A 9,947-nucleotide genomic window follows, 5' to 3' on the forward strand; every position below is an offset into this window, starting at 1 on the left:
GATTTTAAGTAAAAGGCAAGGATTCTGGTTAGGTTTACTTTCTTATTCTTATTCACACTATTTCCCACTTGCCTAGTAAAGGACTAGAGTAATGGATTAGATGGAGTCTGGCTGGGATAGTACTATTTGCTATGTTTAAGTACTGTTATGCTGCCTGCCCAGGAGCGTTTACCAGAGGTATAAAGCCAAAAAACGACAAGGGTATAGTTATTACCCTTTATTCCTTAGGGATGTTTTTATTAGGGCTGATAGCCGGAACCAGCATGTGCGTTCGCACCGCAATAGAGGATTCTTCCTGATTCAGTTTCAAGCACTATGCAGCCACGCGTATGTATGTATAAGGGGCAGGTACCTAAGAGATAAATTATACAGACTTAGTATTAGCATAGCAGTATCAGTTTTAACAGAAATTAAGCACAACTATAGTTCGAACAAACAACTTCAAGGCACAGATTTTTGAATATTAGACAGTTAGTATACATGAGAGCATATAGCTGGAGATACACATTTACTTTCGTCGTCACTAGGACAAGGGCTGTACTTCTGAGGTGCAATTCTTAGCTACATTACACAACCCTCAGTAGGCTATTTTAAAAAACAAGCAAAATGTGGGATAAGCAATGCCAGCAGGTCCTTCTTGAATATTGCAGTTAACACGTGTATGAAACACCAATGGAAGTTTGTAGTTAGATTATTTAACAGCGCTCCCAAGAGTTTAGATTAGTAACATTTTCTATGTGACATGAAGAGAACTGTATAAAAATAATATACTGACCACCAGAAAGTTAGACAAACCTTGTACCTACATGCTTTGTCTCCTTGCTGCAAGTAATAAAGGGTGTCTTGCTTGAACCTAACGTGTATTGATCTTTGAAGTTTTTCCTTTTACAGCAGGTAAAACAAGGCTATTTTACTCAACTCGTTTCTGACTGTTACAACCTGTTATACAGCATGGGTTAAACTGAACTGGAAGGGTGTACAATTCAGAGGCATATCTGACTCCATTTCATATTCGCATCTTCTGGGAGGATTACAGCACTTGTGTGATAGTGCCGCCATGTACAAGTTAAAGATTGCAGTCCCTGTTTGAGTGTTTTTCCCATTTTAGCCACGTATGTTACATGACTGCTTATTATCTTTAAATAGCATGCTTAATCGGGAATAAAAAAAGCGACTAAGGTAAAAAAAAAATTCACATGAAAGCCAGGCCTCTATAATTCCGCACAGTTAAAGAAGTGAAATCTGTCAAAACCACTGCTTCAGGGCTAACCGCTGTGCGATAATTGCGTGTTGCCCCGATAACGGAAAAGTTTTGCTTTGATTTCCCAAAAGATACTGCCTTAAACTTAAAATCATTATGCATGGCATTTTTGCAAATGATTATAGCAGTCAGAGCCATACAGAATGAGAAAAAGTGTGTTGCCCCGATAACGGAAAAGTACCGTATTCTGACATTATGCCATGTAAATCTATTTTGTTAAAAACTGAAATAAACAGTCAAGAAAAGAATATGTAGTAGGTTTCGACCAAACCTAAATGGCACCTAAACAAGAAATGAGGACAAAAAATGGCTGATTATTTTACGACACCATAGACTGTGCAGGTTTGGGCAGTGCAAACATGACTGACATTCTGATGAGGCTGTTAGTGAAGCATGGTGGTTGGGATGTTTTTTTAAATGTTGTCATTTTTGAACAGTAAAACGTTTAAGAAGGTTTATGTGGAAAAAAAATGAAATTCTGATATTAGGCATTACCAACTTGGTGAGACTGAAACACTACACACATGAAGCAAAGGGGCTATTCCCCCTGTATCTGCCATGCACAATTTTAAGTTCCACTGCCTTGTAGTCCTATGGTGTGTACGGAATGGGGGGGTGAATCCCCCTGATGGTCATTAAGCTGCCTATCATTTTAATCTTTCATCTTGTTAAAAACAACTTGAAAAATAAGCATGAAATTATAATTACAATATCAGACCATGTCACACCAAGGGCAGGGCCTGCTACTCTGCATCCTAGTATGTCCTAATATAACAATCGCCAAAAAATGTCAAATTAATTTCAGACATACTGAATTAAAAATTTTACAGATAAACGTAAAGAATTATGCAATGTAGTTAACACAGTTAGCAATTCTCATAATAAAAATTAACTGGCCAGCTAATAAAAAAGCAGAAGCTTTGCTTAACAAGAGTTTTACTGCATTAACCACATACTGTACTCTTCCCTTAATACTTTAAAAGAATAACCCCAGATGACTTATTCTTTATTAGATTATGACAAAACAAAATATGACAACAAACAATGAAATTAGGACCACTAAATCTGTCCAGACATTCAACAGTATGACTGACTGCATATATATTTATCCATTTTTTTTTGTAAAAAAATGTAATAGTGTTATACATGCATTTATAATTTTCTTGAAAATCGCATAGGTGGCAGTATCATAGTAAATCATAACTTTTTCTAACATATGTCTTGTTAGAATGCTCCTTCATTATGTTGCTACAAGTGATGTTTTTTTTCTGATTAAGTAGAGCATTAGTTCCTCTTTAGGGTTATTCTTGCACCATCAAGTATGTTAACTTGCCAGATGTAACTGTAAACACTAAAAAGCTCACACCTAGGTATCGTCACAGCCAGGTCACTCCCTGTTCTTCACCATTTCATAACCCTCTCACATTTTCATAGTCATGTTGCTGGTAAATGTTACTTGATTTCAGTAAATGTCTTCATACTATAATGTTATCAACTTCCCTATTTACTGCTCTTTTACACTTATGCCACTGTCCTGTCACATCTTCACAGTGCATGTCTGTTAAAACAGGCGCACAACTGAAATATCTACAACTGTTTGTTATTTTATATATCTTTTCCAGGGATCTTGCAAACTTAAAACATCTATAAAACCCCAAGCTTCTGCATTGTTTAAAATTAGCCTCTGGATATTCTAGAATTATGAGTAACTGAGGTTCTAAATCAATGAGTCTATATAATTGTTTAAAAAAATATGAAACCGACACAGGCAAAATAAAAAATGTTTTGTGTTATTCTGCATCACAACAGGTAGGAATACAAGTTCACACAACGCTCAACATTTTGCAGGGGTTCAGATAGTGCAGGAGAATTTTCAACAATTGTCAGTTTTGTGTCAGCTCTTTCTAGAAGATTAGATTCCATGCTTATCGACATATATATATATATATATATATATATATATATATATGTGTGTGTGTGTGTGTGTGTGTGTGTATATATATATATATATATATATATATATATATATATATATATATATATTCATATGTGTGTGTGTATATGGTAGCGTTGTCGCCTCACAGTAAGACACTGTCCGGTTCGATTCTCAGCTAGAGCGTCTTCTGCGTGGAGACATGCGTGAATGGGCGTACCTTTGTTGAAGGTTGTGCGTCAGGCCTGGCAAGCTGGTACATAAAAATCAACTGCCAATCATTAGCAGACCGGAGTTCCGCTGTGGCGACCCCTAACCAGGAAAAGGCGAAAGACACAAACATATATATATATATCCACTGAGGCAATATTGTACTTGAGGGCCTCACCAGATGCGTAGTGGCAAGCCCCGCCCAAAACCCGCCCCCGTGCTGTTCCGTAATCGGGCACTAATGAATATGTATTCCCTCGAAGAATCCTAATACACTGTCTGGCTTTAAGTATGCGTCTTGTGTTGTCTTCGAGAAAAATTGTTTGTTTCTTATTTTAATATAAACAAAGAAATGCATATTTATTAAACAAGAGGATTACTGGCCTCAAACAGTTGCCCTATGCAGCACGATTGAAAAAGCTAAGACTTTTCTCTGTTGCATACCGCCTTCTCAGAGGCGATCTCTGTCTAACGTACAGAGCCATGTCCAACCCAGAATTGTTGAACATGCTCCATCCTAGCAAAACCAAATCTACTCGAGCTACACGCTCTAGGGGATATAAACCTCAACACAACAATAAATAGAACATGCTGGAGGGATAGATTCCCTTTGCAGAGACTTCCCTTACTATGGAACAGGGTCCCAATCTACATAAGACAGAGCCCCTCACTATCACTCTTCAAGAGGAACCTTGATGAGTGGATGGGTAACAGAAAGTTCACACCGGGGATCACACCAACAGCACTACTAGATAGGGGCCAAGGGTACTAGCTGCTAGTACAAGGGTCTAGGGAACTACTAAAGGGGCGGTGAATATCGCACAACGTGGCTGGGCTAATATATGCCTTTGGGCAGATAGCCCAGTACCAACCTATGAACCTATGAATCTAAAAGACATATTTCAGAAACTTTGTTCTGTTCCTGCATCTGGCTGTCTGAAAGTATATTTTCTTTTAAATTAAACGGTAAACTACATGGTCACTTTTCAGCTAATGATTTAATCGGGAAATACATTTTTTTGTTAAAAATAAAGTACATAAGCTCACTTCTTATTCTTGTCCTGACCTAGAGTTAAAACCAGTTTTCCTTTAGGCTGGGCAGTCCCTTGTTTGGGCAGGTGTGTCCTTGTCGGGGAGGAGGATATGAAAATGGAAAGTGCCCTTTTTTTCTAAGTTCCCATAAGTCGACTAAAGCTATTATTTTTGTATCTGAATCGCTTACCAACCAACTAAAATTCTAAAAAGAGTGGGCTTTTATTTTAGCAAAAAAGCTACTATTTTTATATCTGAAACACTTTAAAATGTAACACGCAACTAACATTTTTCAAGAATGTGCTTTTATTTTTAACAAAAAAAGTCCATTCGTTTGCATTGTTTGAATGTCATGTCAGTCATGGCTCATTACATATGCAGACCTGGTCGTCAATCATTCGCAACACACGCCCACTTCTGCGTGAAACGCAAGGTGAGGCCTTCAAGTACAATATCGCCTATATATATAAAAATATATATATATAAATATATATATTTTTATATATATATATATATATATAAAAAACAAGGAATTCATACACTAAATTCAATCAACTTCCATTTAGCTGACTGCTAAAATGTTACAAGAACACTACCTGTACCCCTGTATACAACCCATCGTTGAGCCCAGTCAAGTAATTCCATGTTTGGTGATTATCTGGAATGGCTTTGACGATGTCTGAGAAACAGACACACACACACACACACACACACACAAAATTAAATACATATACACATATAAAGAGACTGAAATTGATAATTTATGATCAGATCTATTCTGTAGTTAACAAATTCAAATATACCCACCCACATACACACACACACACACTTCGACAATATTTCTCTGCATTCTGCAAACTGTGGCAGTCAGAGGACAATTCTCCATAAAATGAACTAGTTAAATATTAAAACAATTACGCAAGTATTTTTGCCTTTTGCCATAATCATCCTAATACCAAAAAGATAATCATGCTTCCTCAGATAGAATTGTGGTATTTACTCAATTCAGTTATATAAAATACTGCAAATGAATACAGTTATCATTTACAAGTTTAGATCTGTCTCATTATAAACAAATAACTGTCTTCCGATTGGCTGGAGCCTATATCACAATCCCCAGCTTCACCAAAGCTCTCAACTGCCCCAGATCTGGCAGGATGTCCATGCCATTACATTATATTTTTTGCTTTGTCCCTCACAACTTTTTTACTTTTATTTTCTGGTAAATCTCTTAGAATTATAATCTTGTTTATTTATTTATTAACATCTGATTACCGGTAAATTTAAACTGGATAGGAGCCCATTTTCAGCGGAGGCCTGGGAAGAAAAGCTCCAAATTATTACAAAACATTTTAAGAACAATAATTTTACAATCTTCAAAAAGAAAACAAAAACATCTGCAGTTTAAATAATTATAACAAATTAGTGATAATATTAAAACATTTGTTAAGAATTGATAGAAGTTATGTGACAGTCATTTAATATTTATAGAAATTTTAAACAGTTTGTACAAAAATTAAAGGTAAGAGTCTAATGCAAACAGGAATTGCAATATGAAGTGAAGGAAAAACAGGCTTATGGTATATTTAGAGAGAAAGTCAGTGAATAGCTTTTGATAAACGTAAGGAATTAAGTGAAAAAGGGTGAGTAAAAAGGTATACAGAGTGAAAAAGTACTTACTCATATTTAGGGATATAGTTTATCTTGGTTTTGAGCAAGAACAGAGACAGATTTTAGCTAGGAAGTCTTCCAGAGTGGTTTTGAAAGATGGGAGGGATGGGATGAACACAGGTCTTAGCAACCTTGTATGAGTAAAGACAATGCCCAGCAGATTTGATAGGTTTGTATACAGAAATTTTTGATCACTGGATCACAATGACCGACTGGTAACATAGTTGAGTAGAATGTTTTTTAGTGCTGGACAAGCAGATGGATGCTGGATAATTTTATGGGTGGTAAGACGCTGTGTGTATGCTAGTTGATGAGGTAGTTCTAGTCAATCTAGGCTTCTTAATGCTTTACAGTGGTGAGTTCTGAAAGGGGTTTTTGCTACAAATTTAGCAACTTTGTTATAGCATTGTACAAGTTTTATTTTTTTGTGAAACCTGAAGGTTAGAAATGATGGAAGAGCCATTAAGAAGTGTGGGCTGGAAATAACTACTGGCAAGTGTAGTTTTAGTTTGTTAACTGAGAAAGTTTTTGGCTCTGTAAAGCATCCCTAGGCAATATTATTTTTTGTTATTCTTCAAAAAATGTATGTGGATACAACACCTGCTGTATTATTAACTTTCTATGAAAATTGGAGTATTATTTACAAATTACCTGTGATTTGGGACCTTTGTTCCCTCCCCCATTATTCTGGATTTGTCGAGAACTCTTAAGCAAGCAAATTAAGAGGTATGCCCTTAACCTCCAGATAACAAACAATCACACCATTTTATATGTATTCACTTACTGATGTTTCAAAGAGAAAACAGAAAAATAAAACAAAGGTGCATTATTTAAGAATCAAGGAACAACAGAGTTCTGCTATCCAAGAATGTCTTTTGCAGAAATTAATCATTCTGCAACATCACCCCCATCGTCTTATGATGACCACTGATAGACTATATGTTTATTCTTAGCTCCCAACACACACTACACATACACTTTATATATAATGTGTAGATATATATATGTATATATATATATATATATATAGATACACACACACACATATATATATATATATATATATATATATATATATATATATATATATACATAAATATATTATAGACGTACGTACATAATTTTATATATGTATATATATATATATATATACACACACACACACACACAGAAGAGAGAAGTAGATATCCATATGTATACATACACACATATAGATATACATACTTATCTATCCATATTGTCTGTCTATATGGATTCCTGACGAGCGCGCGCGCGCGCACACACACACACACACACACACACACACACACAAGAAACGTCAGTGTCATAAAAACAAAAGTAGCTGAGCTACAAAAGTAAATACTATAAACTATGCAGTTAAATGCGTGGAAAACAGTGCGTGCGCCTGACAGAATTGGGGAAATAGAATGATGCTCGTTTTACGAGTATAGTAATTCTATTACCACAGGCAAGGAAGAGTGAGTACTATTTTAGACTGAGAAACAAAATTAATGTTGGACATATTCACCTCTGCTTGCTACCACTACAGGACCGGCCGAAAGTCTTCACTGTACAGTTGTCTCATTCGGGCTGCAGCGGCTTCCCGGAAAACTTGTCAGTAATAGATGCATCCATCATCTGCAGATAGCTCGTCTTGTCATAACTTCAGTGGGGAGTAAAAGGAGCTTGAGAATCTGTCTTCGCACCGCTAGAAGACAGTGGGAAGCAGGAGGAGCAGCACTCTTGAATGATCAGAGCACCTTCTCTCCTCAGATGGCTCCATTACAAACTAAAGATGCTCCGACAGTGGTGTTGCCTGAATGAAAGGTAGATTTTTTTTCAAAAACGGATGGAACGTGAGCACAGATAAGTATTGCTGCTATTAATACCTCAGAGTGACAGTGCCCTTCAGCTTAATGTTCCGTTTTGAGCACTGCCTGTGAAACAGTGATAGGAGATAAGAGTGCCTGCTGACCACTACTGACTATCCAGACCAGCCGCGACGTGCTGCCACATTCTCTTCTCTAGTCTCTACTGAACATTTGCCGGCTCTACTGCGGCAGGCCCCCTTGCAGTTAGTGGCATTCGGTGACTACAACTTCCCCACACCGGGTAACAGCGTTGCGTCATTCACCCTATTAATGTCCCACCTGCAATTGCACAAAGAGCGCACCCAAGCACTCTCACGGTGGCACGCGCTGACCCGAGATGACAGCTCCTGTCACTTCGCTTGGCTAATGTCCAGCAACTGACACGCCCATCGACCAATGAAACATGGCTGAATGTTAGAGGCGGGAGGGACAGTTTCTTTCTCTGCCCTGCAGTTTTCTCCCCCTTGTGGTGGCATGCTGGGAAATTATCAGAACCGTATTTGAACTTGAAAATTCGCTGATGGGTACCTCCGATCCAATTTGCTTAATACATGTTATGTCTAAACTGTAAATGTGTTGTGTGGGTTCAGTCACCCAGGCAGTATAATTACTTACGTGGGATATTGTGTTGGTAAATGTTGCCTGCTTAGTAACATGGAAGGTGTTGCTATTTTGTTTGTTATTCTTAGTATCCCCACTGCTGTGTGTGTTATAATATAGAATATTTGTTTATTATTATTACTATTTATGTTTAAAAAGTCATGGTTGGAAGTGGGCTGAGAAGACTCTAAAATTATTCACTTGCACAAAACTGAAATTCCTAAATCATCACTTGAAAGCCATTTCTAAACGGCGACCCAAGACTCGGAATTCCATCAAATAATTGGACTGACGTTGTTTATTAACAAATGCTTCCTCGCGTTTTGGCCCAATAATTGATCTGAAAGGCGTTAGTTGGACTTTTTTACCATATAAAAGGTGCTGTACTATTTATCTCTTTTCCTGAATTTCCTGTACAGTAATTACATTAGGCAAGCTTACTACTAGAGAGTGGTTTTGGTGGTGGTGGTGTTTTTTTTTTTTTTTTGGGGGGGGGGGGCTGAGCCTACTGGATGTGTGTGAACTTCGCACAAACATATCTTTTCAAGCGTGACCTGGGACAGGGAGCGTACCTGTCAAACTCAAGAGCGCAAGAAATCTGGATAAAGTTAAAAGCAAGACAACGGCCGTAACTGGAGGCGATGATGGAGAAAACTGGACCGCAGCAGTGTTTTTGCGTAGGCTTCTGAACGTTACGGCAGCTGCGTAACATCAAAGAGCCGCTAAAAGTAAGACAACGGCCGTAACTAGGGTTACCACCTGTCCCAATTTGTGAGGGACAGTCCCTCTTTGAGCAGTTGTGTCCTGCAAAAAAAAAAGTGAAAAAATGGCAAATGTCCTGAGATTTTTGGACAAAAATATTTCCTATATTTTATGTAATAGAGATCGTAGGTTTACCCCGGGAATCATCTCTGTGTCACTGCTGGACAGAGGCAAAACAAACTAATGGGCACAGTATTTTTTCATATAAGGGGTGGCGTAAGCCACAAAAATTCGGGCTAGGCTTATAAATGCCTTAGGGCAGATAGCCTAGTATAAACCTATGAACCTATAATAGTTGCATAAAACAGTTATTCTGTATCTGAAACACCTAAATGTTATAAGAAACAGAATAAGCAACTCAAATGCTACAAGAATAAGCTTTTATGTAGACAAAAATGTGAAGTTCTGTCATTTGTACTGGCCTCGAGTATGTTTTGCCCTACAAAATCTGACGTTTGTCCCAAAAATGTCCCACTTTGGGCACGTGAAAAGGTGGCAACCCTAGCCGTAACTGGAGGCGATAATGGAGAAAACTGGACCACAGCAGTGTTTTTGTGTAGGCTTCTGAACGTTACTGCAGGTGCGTAACATCTAAGAGCCTCTGCAT

General features: G+C 37.6%; 1 protein-coding gene across 3 annotated transcripts in view; it reads right to left on the minus strand.

The window, feature by feature from the left end:
• The window catches only part of LOC122816582 (SEC14-like protein 5), a 1,360,693-nt gene extending 1,352,367 nt beyond the window's left edge, over positions 1-8,326 (minus strand). For all 3 annotated transcript variants that reach the window (XM_044089470.1, XM_044089469.1, XM_044089471.1), the window contains exon 1: positions 7,636-8,326. The gene's annotated coding sequence lies outside the window, so the exon portion shown is untranslated. The remainder of the gene's footprint in view (positions 1-7,635) is intronic.
• Between the last annotated feature and the right edge of the window lie 1,621 nt (positions 8,327-9,947).

The sequence above is a fragment of the Protopterus annectens genome, chromosome 12.part0 (assembly GCF_019279795.1).
Source record: "Protopterus annectens isolate FY-2018-M chromosome 12.part0, PAN1.0, whole genome shotgun sequence".
Classification (NCBI taxonomy): Eukaryota; Metazoa; Chordata; order Ceratodontiformes; family Protopteridae; genus Protopterus; species Protopterus annectens.